General features: G+C 35.9%; 1 long non-coding RNA gene across 1 annotated transcript in view; it reads left to right on the top strand.

The window, feature by feature from the left end:
- Positions 1–19,157, top strand: part of LOC125108006 (uncharacterized) — a 71,897-nt gene that overhangs the window by 20,327 nt on the left and 32,413 nt on the right. The window contains exons 2-4 of the long non-coding RNA XR_007129729.1: positions 10,028–10,225; positions 11,325–11,372; positions 15,156–15,273. This is a non-coding gene — a long non-coding RNA (uncharacterized LOC125108006). The remainder of the gene's footprint in view (positions 1–10,027; positions 10,226–11,324; positions 11,373–15,155; positions 15,274–19,157) is intronic.

Raw genomic sequence — 19,157 nt, 5'->3', positions numbered from 1 at the left:
TGCACAGGAATTTACTAAGTTAGGAGTAGGCAAAGACCTGAGGCTTCGTGTACCTTTTGCTTAGTTCCTTTAGTTTTTTGCAGCAACGTTATCAATGACATGTAAGTTCATAGACCACATGAATATAGGAACTTCTGCCTCCTTTTCTCAACTCTTGGAAGATCGTTAGAAATAGGAAACTAATGTAATATTATTAAACTACAATAATAGTAGTTCAAAGAGCTTTGTGCTCTTTACCACTTAAAATCTCAATCCTCATTATAACATGATGTCAGGAAGATTCTTTCCAGACTGAGGCTCAGAGAGGGTTATTTTACCAAGGTCACTAACTAGTAGGGGTGGGGTGGAGTGCATGGGACTGAGATGAATCTACAGTTCTTTAAAAAACAATATATTCTAAGCTATGTTAAGTGACTTGGTTTTTTTTTTTTAATTTTTTAATTTATTTTCAGCGTAACAGTATTCATTGTTTTTGCACCAAGTGACTTGGTTTTATTGTGAAAACTGGAAGAGTATTTAATAGAGTTTACCAAATCTAAACATTGCATTGTCTAGGTAAATGCTTGTCATTAAATGACAAAGCATCTTTACTCCACTGTTCCTTTCTCTGCCCCGGCCAGTAGCACAGCTCACTTCAGCTCCCAGGGCAGAACAGTGATCTCCAATAAAGTCAGTGACAAAGGATGCACAGAAATTTTAGTTGGCTTATTTTTAATGTTATGCTTACTGAGGATATGGACTGTAAAAATTTTTTGAGTGAAACAATATCTCTTGAACAATCATTCTTAATAATTCATGATTTTTTAAGACTGAAAAAATCTCAAAATGGGTATAGTAAAAATTAATATTTCAAAGCCTGCTTTTTACTACTTTGCACATAATTTATGGATCAAGCCAAAATTTTAGAAATCAAGTTTGTGAAAATTTCTACTCTCAATACTCATATAATTACAGAACTAAAAATGCTAAGCATTTAGTCTTTTGCTATATATTAGTGTCTAGAACATTAACTGGCAGGCTTTGCCTCAGGTCTCTCAAGTTGGTTATTAACTAAGCTTGCAAAAGAATAACATATCACATTTTGTTTTATGAAACTGACAATAAAAAATTACTATTCTTGAAATCTAAAGGTTTTTTTTCCCTTGTTCAAAAATAATCTTGGAGTCGGGGGGTGTTGGGGTGGGTGGGTAGGTCTGGTGTGGGCATGTGCATGCACTATATTAAGGGATTGGTAAACAAGTTTAACTGCATGTTGAATAGTGGGATGAAATGTAACATTATCCAGCAGAAGTGTCCTACCCCATTCCCGGGTGAAAAATCACTGTATTGTTTATCAAATGTCCCTAAAGACTGAAGTGATTCCCCAGGTAAGGAGATTTAGAATCTCATTCCAGATTTTTGCAGGTTTATTAAGATAACCTTTTTATTGCTCAGACAGCTTACCACTTTTGCAATTTGGGATTTTCTTCTGTTTTTCTCTTTAACTGGTAATAAGACTAAGTGAGCCCTTTGATCTACACACTGAATCCCACAACTTCTCATCTACTCAGGGATGAGGTTACCTCCCTTCTTCTGTGTCCGTATTCTCTTCAGTACTACAATGTGCTATAATATTATTACACCCAGTGGTTCATTCTTAGTCCTTATATACCTTGTGATAAGCAAATCCTCATAGTTGATCCACTGTCCTCTTTGAAATGCTTCCTGCCCTTAGCTTTAGGACTTGCCTGGTTTCTCTAATTCTTCTTAAGCTAGTCCTTCTCAGTCTTTCTTTCTTGTTCTCCTCTTCCCAGTCTCTAAATATTAAAATGCTAAGGGTCAGTCCATGGAAGTCTTTCCCTCTCAGTCTACATGTCTTCCCTAAATGATCTTATCCCTCTTCTTGGCTTTAATTCTTATCTATATGCTAATGGCTCCCAAATAAATATCTTTAGCCGGGACCTAACCCATGAACTCCAGGCTTATTTGGCTTCTGTATTTGGATGGCCAGTAGACATTGCAAACATAGCCCCAAACTGTGCTGCTGGTATCCAGACCCCAACCTGTGTCATCTGCAATCTCAACTTCTTATTTCACACAAGAGTAACTCCATCCTTCTAAAGGCTCAGGTGAAAACCTTGGAGTTCTTCATAACTCTCCTTTAAATCCTTGTTCATTTTTTTTTCCCCAGAAAATTTGTATCTTCTACTTTTAAAATACATCCAGAATTTGACCACTTTTCATCAGTTTTCTTGCTATTCTCTCCCTCATGGAGTATTCTTCTTTCTGCCTTTGTCATCCTTTGGCTTGTTTCAGTGGACCAGCCACAGTTTTCCTGTTAAAACACTAGTCAGATTGTGGTCTTTGCTCAAACCCTCCAATGACTTCCCTTCTCAATAAATTAAAGCCAAAGTCCTTACAAGGTTTTTAAGGTCTACATGATCTGCTCACACCCAGCTCTGCAACCTTACCTCCTACAATCCCCATCCTTCACCCAGTTCAACCACATCTGCCTCCTCAATGTTCCTTGAATATGCCAGGCTTGTTTTGGCCCTAGAGCAGGGGTTGGAAACAAGGTCTCTCAGATTCCACATGCTGTTCCTGAATCTAAACAGTTTATAGAGACTCTTCAGAAATCCTAATCAGAATATTCTCATAGAAACATAGTACCTAAATCATATGCTGATTTTTAAATGCCCCTATTAAAAGGAATTCTAAACATATTACTTCATGTTGCTTGGCTATTTCCTAAAATCTAATCTAAACTATTATGGAACTAAAAAGATGTTAACAGAGTTCTGTGATGTATGACACAGATTTCTAAGCTAAAAGCATCTAAGTAATGTCTACAAATGTTAATTCAGTACCAATTAAGTGCTGGCATCTACCTTGAGCACATGAATGTCATCTCACATTAGGGAGGGATACAGTGGTGAGTGAGAAAAACAGAATCTAAGAGGAGAGAGAGAAACTGGGGAAGGCCCAAGTGATTTTGTAACAAGGATTATCAGATGTCTTTGTCCAAAAGGTAGTAAGACATATGACTGTTACATGAGTACAAGTCTTACTGAACATTATAATAACAGTTAGTGAATTATATTAATAAAGAAGAAAAATTATATCTGAATAGATGCAGAAAAACCATTTGATAAAATTTAACTTAATTAAAAAAACCCCTCAAACTAAGAATAGAAAGATGTTTACTTAATCTGACAAAGAGTACCTAAACAAAAACTTAAACGTTATGTTTATCAGTAAAATGGTGGAAACCTTCTCACTTAAGATCTGAGGAGATAATGATGCCCTATATCAGCACATCAATATTATAATGATTGTCCTCCCCAGTGCAATAGGCAAGAAAAAGACATGAAACATATAGGATCTGAAAGTAAAATATGAAGTTCTTTGTTCACAGATGATATGATTGGGTCAAAGAAAATTCAAAAGAATCTTCAGGTAATTTTTAGGATTAATTAGAATTAGAGTATTAGAAGGCTGAGTACATGATATACAAATAATAGCTGAAATAAGTAGGACTTAGAAAAAGAAAAAAATTTGAAGACACCATATAGAATATTAGAAAGCACCAAATGCCTAGGAATAAACTTAATAAAAGCATAATAAAAAGCTTTTCATACCCAGACAACCACAAAACATTACTGAAAGCATAGAACACCTTAATAAATATGTATGTGCTGGAAAACTTGCTATTGTAAAGATGTTCATTCTCCCTTAATTCAGTGATTTTGATGGAATGAATATATTCAACCAAACAAAATAAAAATTCCAGGTTTTTATGAAAACTGATAAGCTGATTCTAAAATCTATATCGAAATGAAAAGGACCAGAAATAGCAAAGAATCTTTAGAAAAAGAAGAATGGAGAAATTCCTTTATCAAATATCATGATTTTTTTTTAATAAGACAGAAGAGTTAAGAGTGTGAATTGGCAAAAGGATTGAGAAAAAGACCAAAAGACCAGAATATGTATCTATGCACTATGCACTATGCATATATATATGCATATATACCTATGGACTCTTGGTTTATGATAGGTGACATAGTCTTCAATAATTGGCGTGAGCCGGGACGCCTGGGTGGCTCAGTGTGTTAAGCCTCTGCCTTAGGCTCATGTCATGATCTCAGGGTCCTGGGATTGAGACCCACATCGGGCTCTCTGCTCAGCAGGGAGCCTGCTTCCTCCTCTCTCTCTGCCTGCCTCTCTGCCTACTTGTAATCTCTCTCTGTCAAATAAAGTCTTTAAAAAAAAATTGGTGTGAGTCAACTAGCTATCCATATGATAAAAGATGAAACAGGAGCCTTTATCTACAAAAATCCACTACAAGTAGATTGTAGATATAAATCTGAAGTAAAAATTAAATCTTGCAGAAAATAAAATAGTAGATTATCTTCAGGGCATTAGGATAGGCAAAGGTTTCCTAAATAGAACACAGAAGGCACTACCTAAAAGGGGGAAATGATTGATGCATCACACTCAGTAGACTACATTAAAATTAAGAACTTCCACTCATAGAAACCATTTAGAGAGTAAAAGTGAAAATTAGAGTCAAAGACAGTATTTGTCAATTGTATAACCAACAAAGAACTCATATCCAAAACATGTGAAGAACTCTTACAGGTCAATAAGAAAAAGATAACCAAAAGAGAAGTGGGCAGGAGACAAGAACAGACACTTCATAAAAGAGGATATCCAGATGGCCAATAAAGATATGAAAAGGTGACATCATTACTCTTCATAGAAATGGAAATTAAAACCACAAGGAGATAGCATTTCAAATCCAGCAGAATGACTAAAATAGAAGAGTCTGACAGTACTCTATGGGGAGGATGTGGAGCAATGGGTACTCATATTGCTGCTGGTAGGGATGTAAATTGGTACTGGTAATTTAGAAATTGTTTTGTATTACCTACCAAAACTGAACAGGTTCCAGGGCGCCTGGGTGGCTCAGTGGGTTAAGCCTCTGCCTTTGGCTCAGGTCATGATCTCAGGGTCCCAGAATTGAGCCCCGCATGGGGCTCTCTGCTCAGTGGGGAGCCTGCTTCCACCCACCCCCCTGCCTGCCTGCCTCTCTGCCTACTTGTGATCTCTGTCAAATAAATAAATAAAATCTTAAAAAAAAAAAAAAACTGAACAGGTTCATACCTGTAATTCCGCTCCTTGTTGGAAATGCATACATATGTGCACAGATACCAGAAGACCTGTACAAGAATGTTCATACCAGCATATAAACAAATATCATTGTAAAATGCCCATTCAACCAATGAAAATAAAGTAACCACTGCTATTCCATTTATATGAAGTTCAAAAATAGATAAAACTATGGTGATAAGAATGAGAACGTTGATTATTTTTTAGGAGTAGGGAGGATTTCTAAATGGAGAAGGACCAAAAGAGGTATTTGGAATGTTTGGTAATACTCTATTTCTTGACCTGTGTGATGGTAAAAACAAAAAGAAAACAAAAACAATCAAGAAATAGTGTTCAACTTGTGATAATTCACTGAGTTTGTTGTGTTCACTTTAATATGTCTTTTAAACTTAATAATTTTTTAAAATTTAATTTGAGAGACAATGAATTGGGGGGAGGGGCAGAGGGAGACAATTTTTCAAGCAGACTCTCAACTGAATGCAGAGTCCAACTCAGGGCTCAATCTCATGACATTGAGATCATGACCTGAACCAAAACCAAAAGTTGGTTTCTTAACTGAGCTGCAGAGGCACCCTTATACTTAATAATTTTTTAAAAGATTTTTTAAAAATACCCATTGCAGTATAGCAACTATTACTTCCTAGGTGCCATTTTTACCAGTTTGTCAATCATTTATTTTTGTATAGTGTCTTATAGTTGTTGGGAAAGGCATTAGGTGAACTAATACATATAATAGCACCTTGGGAAATCATAATCTTGGCACGAAAAATGACTGGATCTTTTTAGATAGTAAGCATGAGGACAAAATCTTCAGAGCACTTTACCAAGTAAATACCTTTTTATTTATTTTAAGATTTTATTTATTTGACAGAGATCACAAGTAGGCAGAGAGGCAGGCGGTGGGGGGTGGTGGGAAGCAGGCTCCCTGCTGAGCAGAGAGCCCGATGTGGGGCTTGATCCCAGGACCCTGGGATCATGACCTGAGCTGAAGGCAGAGGCTTAAACCCACTGAGCCACCCAGGCGCCCAGTAAATACCTTTTTAAATAATATTTAATTCCAAATTAAGATATATTTTATGGTTCCAGACATTAGTTTATGCCTGCATTTATCAACACATGGAAAATATATAGTTTTTAAAAATATAAAATGTGTTCATAAATTACATGTTATTTTGTGATTTATTTTTATACCTAAAACGTATGTTTGAAATCCTTTCATTTATTTTTATAAGATTAAGTTACTCAAACTAAAAAGACTATAGGGTGAAAAGTAAATTCCCCTTTATTCCTTCCCTCCTCCATCCTATTTCCTAAAATGAAACATGTTAATACATTGTTTTTTGCATCCTTCCATAAATTCTCTATGTATATGTCAGTGTAATTTTTTTTATAGACTTTGAGCTCATACTCTTCAGCACCTTTGTTTTTCATCAATATAATTTCAGCATATTTGCATATTTTCATGTCATTGCATAAATATCTACATCATTCTTTTAAATCTGGGTAATATATATACAATTCTTTTTAATGGTTGCATAATATTCCAACAGAGAAAATTTATTACTTGGACTTTCTTGTAATACATAGATTGTTCCCATTTTTTTGTCATTACAAAAATGTTACAACACTGTGTGTGTGTGTGTGTGTGTGTGTGTCTATTTGAGAGTATATGTGTAGGAATTGCTGAGTCAAGAGTATAAATATTTTTTGACATTGAAAATAACCCAACCAAACTTTACTTTTGTGAATAGTCATTGAGAGCTTGATAGAGCATCATATCAAGAAAACTAATTTCAGGTAAAGCACCAAAATGGGAACCAATGAATCTTTCAAGACAGATAGGATATACTAAACCATTAATGGTATAGGGTTTTAGTAGAAGGAAAGACATACAGGAGATAGTTTTCCCCAGCTCCAAGCCCATAGTCACAAGAACCATTTGAATGTCAAATGTAGAATGAACAAACAAAACTTAAAAGTACAGTCTCTATTCACAAACAAGAATTGTAATATAATGAAATCACAAACTTATAATAGTAATAATCAAGTAAAATATTTTATTTAGATTCCTTATATTAGAAATTGTCTTCTCAGGATGAGGCCACATTTACTCTAAAAGGAGATCATCCTTGAGTCATGCTGTTCTAAGAATTGAGTTTTTCTTCTGCTGGAGAACTGTTGATCATTTAAGTCTGTACCCACTGCTGATAGGGATCCTTAGTTTAACACCAGGAAAGAAGGCATCAAAACCTCTTAGAAATGAAGCAGTGGACACTATTTGTATTAATGTGCTCTAAAAATAGTTGGAATTTAGAGAGGAACAGATACAATTTCTTCTTTACAGCCAGACAATTGGTACTCTAGCTCTTTTATTTACCTATACCATGCATCAAAATACAATGTTTCCTCACTGTAATACAAGATTTCAAAAAAAATTTTTTTTAAATTTTTGTTAATAGTGAAAGAACAGGAGACATGGTGGAAATTTGATATCTGAATGACTTTTAGATTTTGGGAACAATCATGGCTCGTTTTTGAGTGCTTATTAAGTGTTTGGTGCACTTGTAAGTACTTCATTTAAAACCCTATAACTTGGATGTTACAAAAAGCACCATTGCACAGATTAGGAATAGGAAGTGTACAAATGCTAAGCGAAGTAGACACTGGTATGAAGCAGAGCCAGTATTCAAACCCAGGTAATATGGCTACAGAGTTCCTACCCTTCATTATTTCACTAGAAGTGGAGTTTCATTGGGTTCTGAATTTGCAAAGCCTGAGGCTCCACGTCTTTTTTGCCTTCACCCACTTCAGAGCACACAGTGTCATTTGGTCATGAGATATCTCCTGCTTTGGGGCAGAGGGACTAGACAAGGGCACACATATTTCTATGCATGTATCCTTTGTGAAATGGTCATCTTAACCTTTTGCCCTAAAAGATGACTTGTAATTTTTTTGCTGAAAGCTAGATATGATATGTCTGAGAATAGGAACTGAGGCAATCAGGTTTGAAGTGTGAGGTGTTACACGTTAATCTAGCCAGGAGCTGGGCTGTGTTTAGTGTTTGCTGTAGCTGTGTCAGAGGCTTCAGTTTCCTCTGGGGTTTTTTGGTTTCATGTGTAAGTTTGGTTGGTTGGTTGTTTGGTTGGTTGGGTGCATTTTTTTCTTCCCATTGACTTTGGGTTTCCCTAAGAACTCCTTTTTTTTTTTTTTTAAGATTTTATTTATTTATTTGACAGACAGAGATTACAGGTAGGTCGAGAGGCAGGCAGAGAGAGAGGGAGAAGCAGGCTCCCCGCTGAGCAGAGCCCGATGGGGGACTCGATCCCAGGACCCTCAGATCATGACCTGAGCCGAAGGCAGAGGCATAACCCACCCAGGCGCCCCAAGAACGCCTCCTTAAATAGAGTCTGTATCTTGCAGTTCTCTCAGTTGTATTCCATGCTTGTTATACCGGAGCCCTATTGATGTGGTGGTAAGGTTTTCCGGGGGGGCCAGGGGGAGGCTGTTTTGTAATCTTAAATCTCTGCTTTTTCTCATGGAAAACCATACAGCTATGTACTGTAGAGAAGGAGGCATCCACAACAGTGTCCAGTCATGCACATAAAATGTGGTGGTGCATGGCAGGCCTGGCTAGACCCAGTGGATGCCACAGTGCCCAGAGGATGTAGTGATAATCCGTGGAGGGGATACAGAGAGAAAAAAGGGGCTAGAACTCTACACAATGATGAATTACCTTTATTTATTCTAACTGCTTGGTGAAAATTAACCACATTTGTTAATGAGCTCATATGAGACAGTCCTCAGGAACTCCCAGAAACACTTGGAGCAGGTTTTTAGAGATCTAAGATGTTGTATTTGCAAGTGACAGAAAGATCCAGTAAAGTAAGAATTATGCTAGTTAGCTATAGGTAAGTTTTTAATTTTTAAACCCATAGCCTTTAAAATAAAGATTATTAAACTTCTCTTATTTTTGCCTCTATGTTTTTGCTACCTAAAAATCCTTACTTGCCATTAAGCCTGTCCTTTGATCACAAATCTACAAAGTGGTTTAACTGTTTTGGTTCAGAGCGAAGAAGCCAGTGTAGAAGAGAGCTAAAGATACTCAACCAGGAGTTTCAATTCTCATCTTTCAAAGCTCTTGGCCCAGTGGTGAGCAGGAGGGGATGAGTTTTTATCATCTTTTTTCCCCCCTTCTCTAAACTCCATCATTCTTCCTTATATTCTGTGGTCTCATTAAGATAGTGTCACTATGCTTTCTAAATTTCTCCTGTGTGGAAGTTTCTATACTTTGTTCCAAAACAATTGGTGACTGATTTTCTTGTCATGATTGTTGACTTAGGAAGTCAGTGGTTATGTGTGATTGCCTTTCCATCAGCTGTTATTACCATAGTTCCCAAACTGCCCTGCTGGGTTCTGTTCCATGGAGAACTCAAAGAAGCACTGTGAGATCTTTTAAATTCTCAAGAGAAGCACTGTAACAGTTGGATGTTACATGAACTAATATTATTAAGTTGTTTGTGCCTGACTACTTAATAAAAGGAATAAAAAAGACCTGTTGGTTATTTGTTTTGACACCATGAAAAAATTAGTGGGGACTAAGGGCACTGTGAACAGAGGAAGTTTGGGCACCTCTGCATTATCCCCTTCCCAACAACTTATTCCTCTTTGAGGATCTACATGGATCTGAGACATTGAATTTACCCCCAAATCCAAGGGATGGAGTATATAATCAAGCTAAATTCATCAATGCAGTGCACTCTCTAGGTTTTGATAAGAGATGAACATGTGTCCCACATCAGCCCAGTCAGAGTAAATCTCAGGTCCCTTGCTTAAAATACTTGAACAATCTCAATTTTAATCACCTCTCTCTGTCTTTTAGTGAGAAAGAATATGGCTACGGAGTTCTTGACAACCATCTTTTGACCACAGTGAGAGCCAGCCTTTGGAAATAAAGTTGACACTGCTGAAGGTAGAGTGGTGAAACTAAAGGAAACTGGATAACATTCTTGAGCCACTGGATCAAGCCCACCCTGAAGCCTAACTACTACTTTTTATTCCTCTAAATATTATTATTTAAGTAAGTTTCTACCAGTTGCCTTGTTATTTTTAATTCATAGGAGTTATTATTTTATTCTAGTTTTTAGTCATATATAGTATTGCAAATATCTTTAAGTTTGCCTTGCCATATTGTACTAACTAGGATCTCTGATACAGTTTTGAGTAGAAATGCTAGTTTTGGATGAGCTTGTCCCATTCTCAGTCTCAGGGAGACGGCTTTCAATAATTCACCATGAAGTATTACACCTGGTGTAAGTTTTGTTTTGCTTTTGTAAATAATCATTCACTAGATTAATGAAATTCTCTTTTATTCCTTGTTGCTAAAAATTTATATCACTAATGAGTGTTGACTTTGGGAAATGAATACCTTTCTGTTGGGGAAGCAGCCATTACTGCACCTGGATATCTGTATCCTGGATTGCCCAATCAGTGCCCTGGAACATATCCCTATCTGGAAGCTGAGTTCCAAACTGTCATTTCTTCCCACTTTCTTCTTCATTATTAGAGAAACTTTTTCCCTGTTCTGGGTACATGGTGAACTTCTTGTATTGCTAAATGTTATCATGTGCTTTTTTGTGTCTATTGAAATGACCATACCATTTTTTAAAAATTTTTTTTGACCATACCATTTTTTTTCTCATTTTTTCTCTGTGAAGTAAATTATATTAACTGATTTTCAAATGTCATATTACCCTTTTGTTCCTGTAAAAAACTCCACTTATTCATAATCTATTATTATTTTTATACACAGCTAGATTTGATTTGCTATTATGTGGTTTAGGAATTTTGCATCTATCTTTAAGAGAGATTGACTTGTAATTTTCCTGTAATGTCCTTGTTTTTGTATCAAGATTATTCTGGTCATATTTCCATTCTCCCAATAGTAAAACCTGTTTGGGAACATACATGGTCATTATATCATACCATGTCTTGATTTATAATTAAATATTATTCTGTGATTACAAAAAAAAAAAGGTGTCTAAATGAACAGTTAACTGAATTGTAATGCATACCAAAAAAAGGATTATTCTGATGTCATTGAAGAGTTGTGAGTCATTCTGACTTTTTCTGTCTTTAGAAGAATTTGTTAATTAGTGATATGTCTTTCTTACAATTAGTGGAAGACTTCACCAATGAAGCCATCTGGGCTTGGAGTTTTCTTCAGGGTAAGGTGTTCAATAATATATTTAGTTATTTAGTGTGTGTGCATGCACATGCTTGTTCACATGTATGATTATTCAGATTTTGTATTTATTCTTTTGTCAGCTTTGCCAAGTTATATTTTTAAAGAAGAATTTGTTCATTGCATCAAAACTGTCAAATTTTATGGCATAAACTTGTTCCAGTTAGTCCTTTAATATACTCTTTATGTCTGTAAGATCTGTAGTGATGTTCATTTTTTTGTTCCTGATATTGTAATTTGTGTATGCTTTTTTTTTTTTTTCAAAGATTGGCCTTGGTAGATTTTCATCAGTTTTCGTTGATATCTGCCATTGTGTTTGTTATTTTTCCTTAGGGTCTGTATACTTCTTTTTCTATCTTTTGACATAGAAACTTTAAAAATTGCTTTTTAGCATTTTTTTCTTCTCAAAACTGTTTTTAAAGACATAATTTTTCACTAAGTAAGGCTTTAACTGCATCCCTGAGTTTCGATATGTTATTTTTTTCATTACAATTCAGGTCAAAATATTTTCTATTTCTTTCTAATTTTCCTTTTTTCCCCATGAATTGTTTTGTAATGTATGTTTTTCATGCTATAAGTTTATTTACAATCATGAGTATGTTGAGTTAAAAAGTTTGATCCATTTTTTTAAGAGATCGCACCTCATAAAATGCTCCTTTTCACAACTGTTTAATGGATTATAATGTGTTATTGTTGTTATTTTGCAGGGAGTTGGATTTAGTATCAATTTCTAGCTGAATTCCAATGTGATCAAAAATATACTCTAAATAATTTTTTCTTTTAAAATTTGTTGAGACATTTTTGCGACCCAAAAATAGTAGAGCTTATTAAATATTTCATATACATTGGAAAAGAATGTGAATTCTTTTCTTCTTGATGCATAAATTACACCAACTTTGCTAATTGTAGTGTTCAGAATTTCTATAGCCTTTCTAAGATTTGGCATGTTTGCTCTATGAGCTACTTGGATGAACATATTAGTCTTCCTGCTATGATTATAATTTGGACCATTTTTTTCTTTTAGTACTGTTAATTTCTCCCTTATATATTTTGAATCTTTGTCTTGGAGTGCATACAGATTTAGAAATTTATATTTCCTGGGGATTAATCCCTTTATTGTTATTAAAATTCTTCTTTATCTGTGATAATTGTTCTTGTTTCAAAATCTATTCATCTGGTGTTACTATAACTAAAGCAACCTTTCTCATACTTTCAGTTTCAATTTGTATCTTTATATTCAAAATGTGTTTCTGAGATTTGGAATATAGTTGAATTGTTTTTATCTGGTGTGACAGTCTTAGTTTCTTAGACTATTTAACCCACTTACATTTATTGTGATTACTGACACTATTGGGTTTAAATCTATCTTCTGTTGTTTTCTATTTGACCTGCCTATATTATGGGGCTTTTTTCCTCCTTTCTTGCCTACTGTTATATTAATGCTTTTTATTATTTTGTTTTCATAGGTTACTTTTTAGTCATTGTTTAACTTTAGTGACTACGTAGAGATTATAATTTATGTTCTTGATTTCTAACAAGCTGATATAAATGATTACTTTTAACAGTTCCCAGATAATCCTTAGATCTAATAAGTTCTTAATTCAGTTTACACCCTTCTGCCTTCTTTATTATATGCATTATAGATCTTCTGTAGTTTGAACCCTATACAATGACATCACCACCATCATCATGCTGTGGAGTCAGTATTCAATTAAATGTCTAGTTTTCCTCTAACTCTTCATGATTTTAATATATTTGCTGTTTTCATCTGTGATTATTTTCCTTCTCTTGGTCTACTGGCAACAAATTATTTCAGTGTCAGTTTTTGTTTTTCTGAAAAGTGTATCACTGTCATTTTGAAAGACTTTGAGGGGTCATATCATTGTTTTATGGTTTCTGTTATTGTTGACAAATTACCAACAAATCTGTGGATTCTTTTCAAGTAAAAATTTTCTCTGGCTGCTTTGAAGATTTTTTTTTAGAAGTTTTATTCTGATGTGCTAGGAATGTTTATCCTTTGTATTTTATCCTTCTTGAGGTTTACAGAGCTTATTAATCTGTATTTTGATGTCTTTCATCTTTTGGACTAGTCATCTTTATTTCTTCAAATATTTCTTCAGTTTCACTCTCTCTCTCCACTCCTCACAAGACTCTAATTACATTTTTGTTAGACTTTTCCACTATGCTTCACATATATTTCATATTCTTTTTTGTTTTTACCACTCATTTTTTATTCTGTTCTTTGGTATTGCTATTTCACAATCACATGTCTTTGAGTTTACTTACCCTTTTAATCCCTTGTATATAATCTGTTATTAAATCCATGTGTTGAATTTTTAATTTTAATTCTTGCCCTTTTCACTATTTTAATGTATTTTTTTCCTTTTCCTCTATTTCACTGAACATGTTAATCATAGTCATTCCAAAGTTGTTATCTGCTAAACCCAATCACCACGTCATATAGAGGTCTTTTTCATCTCTTAAGTTTTGTTTATATGACCCTTTTCTTGGCATGCTAAGTAATTTTTTAAATTAATTTTGTACATTGGGTATTAAAAAATCATAGAGGCTCCAGGTCATGTAATCTTTCTCCAGTTTGACCTTTTCTTCTGCTAGGCAGGAGTGAAGACTGATCACCTAAATCCAATTGAGGACTGAGCTTTGTTCACAGGAGATAGGTCTCCATTTACCTCTCCAGGGTATTGCTCTCTTGAGCTTTCAGTAGGAGGCCTGATGTGTTCACTCGTGCCTCTCCTTCTGTTTAATCCTTACATTTATTACTTTTTTCTCCTCAGCCAGAAACCCAGATCTGATTTTTGTGGTCTTTGTTTTTAGGTTCTTAGTTCCCCACCTCACTCAGCTTCAGAATTCAACAAATATCTTGGGGAAAATACCATGTGCCAATTCCAGTGCTTCATCTGTCCCTCTTTTGACACAGTTAACATTTGTTAAGTGGAGCACAGGGTACCAGATGGTGGGCCATGGTCCAACAAAAGTCCATAAGAGAAGCTGAAATAGAAATAGAGAAGTTTATTATCCACAGATCTTGGAGAAAGTACATGGCACATCAATAGGCAACATCAAGAGGTCAAAGAAAGGTGCAGGGAAAGAAAGAGGCAGGACATGGGCACATGTCTTTATTACGGTCTATGGGCCGAGTGCTTTGGGGTTCCCAAGCTAAGGTCAGGTTGGTCAATTCAAACCAAAAAGAATGAGGTTTTGGTAGGCTGATGGGGTACACAAAGAAGAAGTCCCCATGAAGCAGGGGAGACTATGGGTCACAATTTGCTTGTGACTGCAAAAACTGTTGTCTATCAAATTGACCACAATTTGCTTGTGACTATCAAAAGCTGTTACATGAGGGGCTAGTGTCAGTTTGAAGCCCCTGCAGGCCACTTGGCTAAACAAAATGTGTGCTGAAGCAGCAATACTGTGGAGTAGCTCAGCTAAACTCTTAGCAGTCCTTTTCCCTTGAGTACTAGCCCTACAAATCTCTAAGTTTGTATCTCCAGTACTGCAAGGCCACCCAAAACTTGGCTGGTGTGTCTCCTTAGTAGCCAGTTCTGATTCTAGGATCCAGCACTGCCAAATTTCCCCAGGGAAAGAGCAGTTAAGGATTCTCAACTTTTCTTTCCATGGTTGTTTCTTCTCAAGACTCTTCAGAATCTTGGCCTCCCTTCCTTCTCATTGCTTCAGTAGGTCATTGATGCATTTAAATAGATGTTTTATGCATCTCATTTTCTATTTGTCTATTTTTTTCCCTCAGGGGGAGCATTGATGTACTCCAAGGTGTATCCCTTAAAATGGAAGTTGATTTTTCACATTAAACTTTTCAATTGATCCATGTTTTACGAGATCCAAATTTTCTGTGTGTTGCTGAGCCGGTAAGTTGCTAACACTATTATTTAAATACTAAACATTTTATGTCCGATAAGTTATATATAATCTAGAAGGAGTCTGGAAGTAATTCTCACATAAAGAATAAATATTACTTAAAGAAAAAAATATTTTAAGTAATTCTTACTTAAAAAAATTCTTAAAGAAAAAAGTGTTTGTAATCCAAACAAGGCCTTTCAAATACTTTCTTAAACATTAAAAATAAGGTAAGAAAATTTCTGTATGTTATAGGAAGGGGGTGTTATCTCTTTTCTTCCATGTGATACCTCCTAGAGATTGAGGACAGGGACACATGTGACCAATATCAGAAAGATAAGGAATTCTACTGACTCATAGGGATAGCTACATTTCTAATGACTGTTTGGAAAAGCAGAATGAGAATTTTCTGTCCTTAGAAAGGAAAATCCAAGGAGATAAAATCCCTCTAAATGAAGACCAAATTGGCAAAGGATAAAATATTGGGATATAGATACGCAGCTAGCATTAAGAGTAAGTAATGAAAGTTAGGGTAAGCTGTTTGTAGTACATATAAACAGCTAGAGAAATATATGAGAGATTTCCAATTTGTCATGAAGGTTATCTTTCTAAGTGTAATGGAATTCTGAGCCTCATATCACTTCTACTCTTAATATCCCCAGACACATACTTATATTTAAAATTAAGGTAATATAATTCCCTGAAACAATTTTGAAACTGTTAGCAGAAAAGAAAGAATTTAAAGTTGGTAAATCATCAACTTACTGTGTCACCAGTTAATTCTAGTCCCACTGACTTCTACAGATGGCTCGCATCACTGATTCCCATTTTGATTCTTCCAAATTACTGATCCTTTTAAACATTTAGAAGCCCATATAACTTAATTTTCTGGCCTCATCTTCCTCTCCTGCCTTGTTGATACTTATACTACACCTCTAGTAGAACACCTGCAATTCTGTAAATATGCCCTGTATTTTTTATACCTCTAAGCTTTTGTTTATTTGGCCCATCTCCTTGGAATAGATCCTCTCTTTGCTCTTTTTTCTTTTTTTTTCCAATATCTCTGTTTATGGTAATCTTCCTTATTTCTTAGTACTTTCTCCCATGCCTCTTTCTCTAGTAAATATTTCTATTCCCAGCCAGATGTGACCTGTTCTTCCTTTAAACTGCTCTAACACTTTGCTTATGTATCTCTTAGGACTTCAATTATAGTCTGCCTTGAAGAAAAATTATTTGTTTTCCCTCTTATTAGACCCTGAACCCTTTGTGTAACAGAACTGTGATTTTTAAAAAAAAATTCACAGAAGAGTCCACTAGAGTCTTACAAATAATAGTTAGCTGATAAATACTTGTCCAGTCAAATATAGGGGATATGTGGCATCCATAGGTGGTTCACAATACAGATGTTGTTTTCTTCTGGGCCAGTTGAAACATGTGTCTCTGACTCTTCACTTTTCTTTAAAGGCTTACCTAATTAGTAAAACCTACCCAGGACAATCTTTTATTTGATTACTCATAGTTAACTTATTATTAATTTAATCATCAGAGTGACACTGTCACATGTGTAGATTCCACCTGTACTCAAGGAGGGGGGCACAAAAATAATGGGAGCCACTGTAGCATTTTTCCTGTCATATGCCCCTCCTTTTCTTTTTTTTTTTAATATTTATTTATTTATTTATTTGACAGACAGAGATCACAAGTAGGCAGAGAGGAAGGCAGGGGTGGGGGAGAAGCAGGCTCCCTGCTGAGCAGAGAGCCCAAAGCGGGCTCGATCCCAGGACCCTGAGATCATGACCTGAGCTGAAGGCAGACACCTAACGACTGAGCCACCCAGGTGCTAGGTGACGCTCCTTTTCTGTATCTTTTGTGTGTGTGTATCTCTTGCAAGTGGTGGTCAAAGTGTGATCCCTGGACTCTCAGCATCAGTATCACTTGTAAATGTAAATCCTCATGTCCCATCTGTGTCAGAAACAAGCCCTTGAGGAGATGTTGAAGCACACTCAAGTTTGAGAACCAGTGTTTCCTCACTGGCCTTTTATTTAAGTGGTAGGCCATGTAGAATTCCCTCTGTTCTCTGCCTTGATTAAGAACAGCCTAACTTGGGGTGCCTCGGTGGCTCAGTGGGTTAAGACTCTGCCTTCAGCTCAGGGTCCTGGGATCGAGCCCTGCATTGGGCTCTCTGTTCAGCAGGGAGTCTGCTTCCCTCTCTCTCTCTCTGCCTACTTGTGATCTCTGTCAAATAAATAAATAAAATCTTTAAAAAAAAGAACAGCCTAACTTATTTTATTAGCTGTCTTATTCCTCATTTAATGAAGAGTTTAGAAGGAACATTGATTCCCAAAGCCATGGTGTCAGGGTCTCTCCCATGCTGACCTTGACTCTGCCCACCTGTTCCCTCTTCTTGTTGTCATCTGCCTAGCAGGGGGGGATTGAGGAGGAATTCTGTATATGAGCCCACTGGTTAATTGCGCAGTTCTTTACTCATCCCTTTCCACCTCTCTACCCCCTTTAAAAAATCTGAGTAGTTGTCATAACTCTGAGTCTATTGTCCTTTTTGTTGTTATTGTTGCTACTGCTATGTGGGAATAAGTGGAGAATTCTCATATAATAGATACAGCACTTCCTGAGGCTAATAGTAGTTGATTAATCTCAGACATTAGCAGCGAAAGTATATAAAAAACATGTTACAGAAATACAGATTTTTGCCACATTGAAGTGGAGCCATGTGATGATATAGGAATTAGGATATAATATAATCTTTTATGTGTAGGCTCTCCATGATATAGGAAGTGAAATCTAAAGACTATATGTTTCCTCCATAACTAAATCTATACTTTAGTTGTTGTTTAATTAACCAGTCTTCAACCTGTTTTCCAAATCCAGTCTTCAACCTGTTTTCCAAATCTAAGAACATTTTGCATAGCAAATATCTGTATATAGTAACCAGCACATTTCTGTAAAAAGAAGTCTACTTTTACATTGACTTTCCTTCCGTGCTTTCATCCTTCCCAAAGTACTTTTCATTAATGTAGGGCTTTCTGTATGTTTTGGCCTACTACTGAATCCCCAGCACCTAGGAGATGGTGCTTAACAATGTTTGTGGAATAAATTTACTTTTTCTGTCATTTTATTAAGGAAATTTAAAAAATCTAATTCAAGCTTTTTGACTTATAATCAGAGATTTTTCTAATGTAGAAAGGTATTCCATGGAGTATGCGTATATACTTGTCTATCTAAAGGAAAACTTTTTTTTTAAACATTCAGTGATTTATTAGTTTTAGGTATATAATACAGTGATTCAACTTCCACACAGCACCTGGTGCTCATCACAGCAACTGCACTCCTTAATCTCCTTCACCTATGTCACCCATCTCCCCATCCTCCTCCCCTCTGGTGACCTCAGTTTTCTATAATTGAGAATCTGTTCCTTGGGGCATGTGGGTGGCTCAGTCGGCTAAGTGTCCAAACTCTTGGCTTTGGCTCAGGTCATGATCTCAGAGTCCTGACATCAAGCCATGTGTAGGGCTCTGCACTGGGTATGGAGCCTGCTTAAGTTCTCTCTATTAAAAAGAAGAAGAAGAAGAAGAAGAAGGAGAAGGAGAAGGAGAAGGAGAAGGAGAAGGAGAAGGAGAAGGAGAAGGAGAAGGAGAAGGAGAAGGAGAAGGAGAAGGAGAAGGAGAAGGAGAAGGAGAAGGAGAAGGAGAAGGAGAAGGAGAAGGAGAAGGAGAAGGAGAAGGAGAAGGAGAAGGAGAAGGAGAAGGAGAAGGAGAAGGAGAAGGAGAAGGAGAAGGAGAAGGAGAAGAAGAATATGTTTACTGATTTGTCTCTCTTTTTTTCCCTTTCCTTGTTTGTTTTGTTTCTTAAATTCCACATAAGAGTGAAATCATGATAT

This window comes from Lutra lutra, chromosome 8 (genome assembly GCF_902655055.1).
Source record: "Lutra lutra chromosome 8, mLutLut1.2, whole genome shotgun sequence".
Lineage (NCBI taxonomy): Eukaryota > Metazoa > Chordata > Mammalia > Carnivora > Mustelidae > Lutra > Lutra lutra.
Note: the sequence above shows the minus strand (reverse complement) of the source record. Positions and strands in the feature narration are given on the sequence as shown.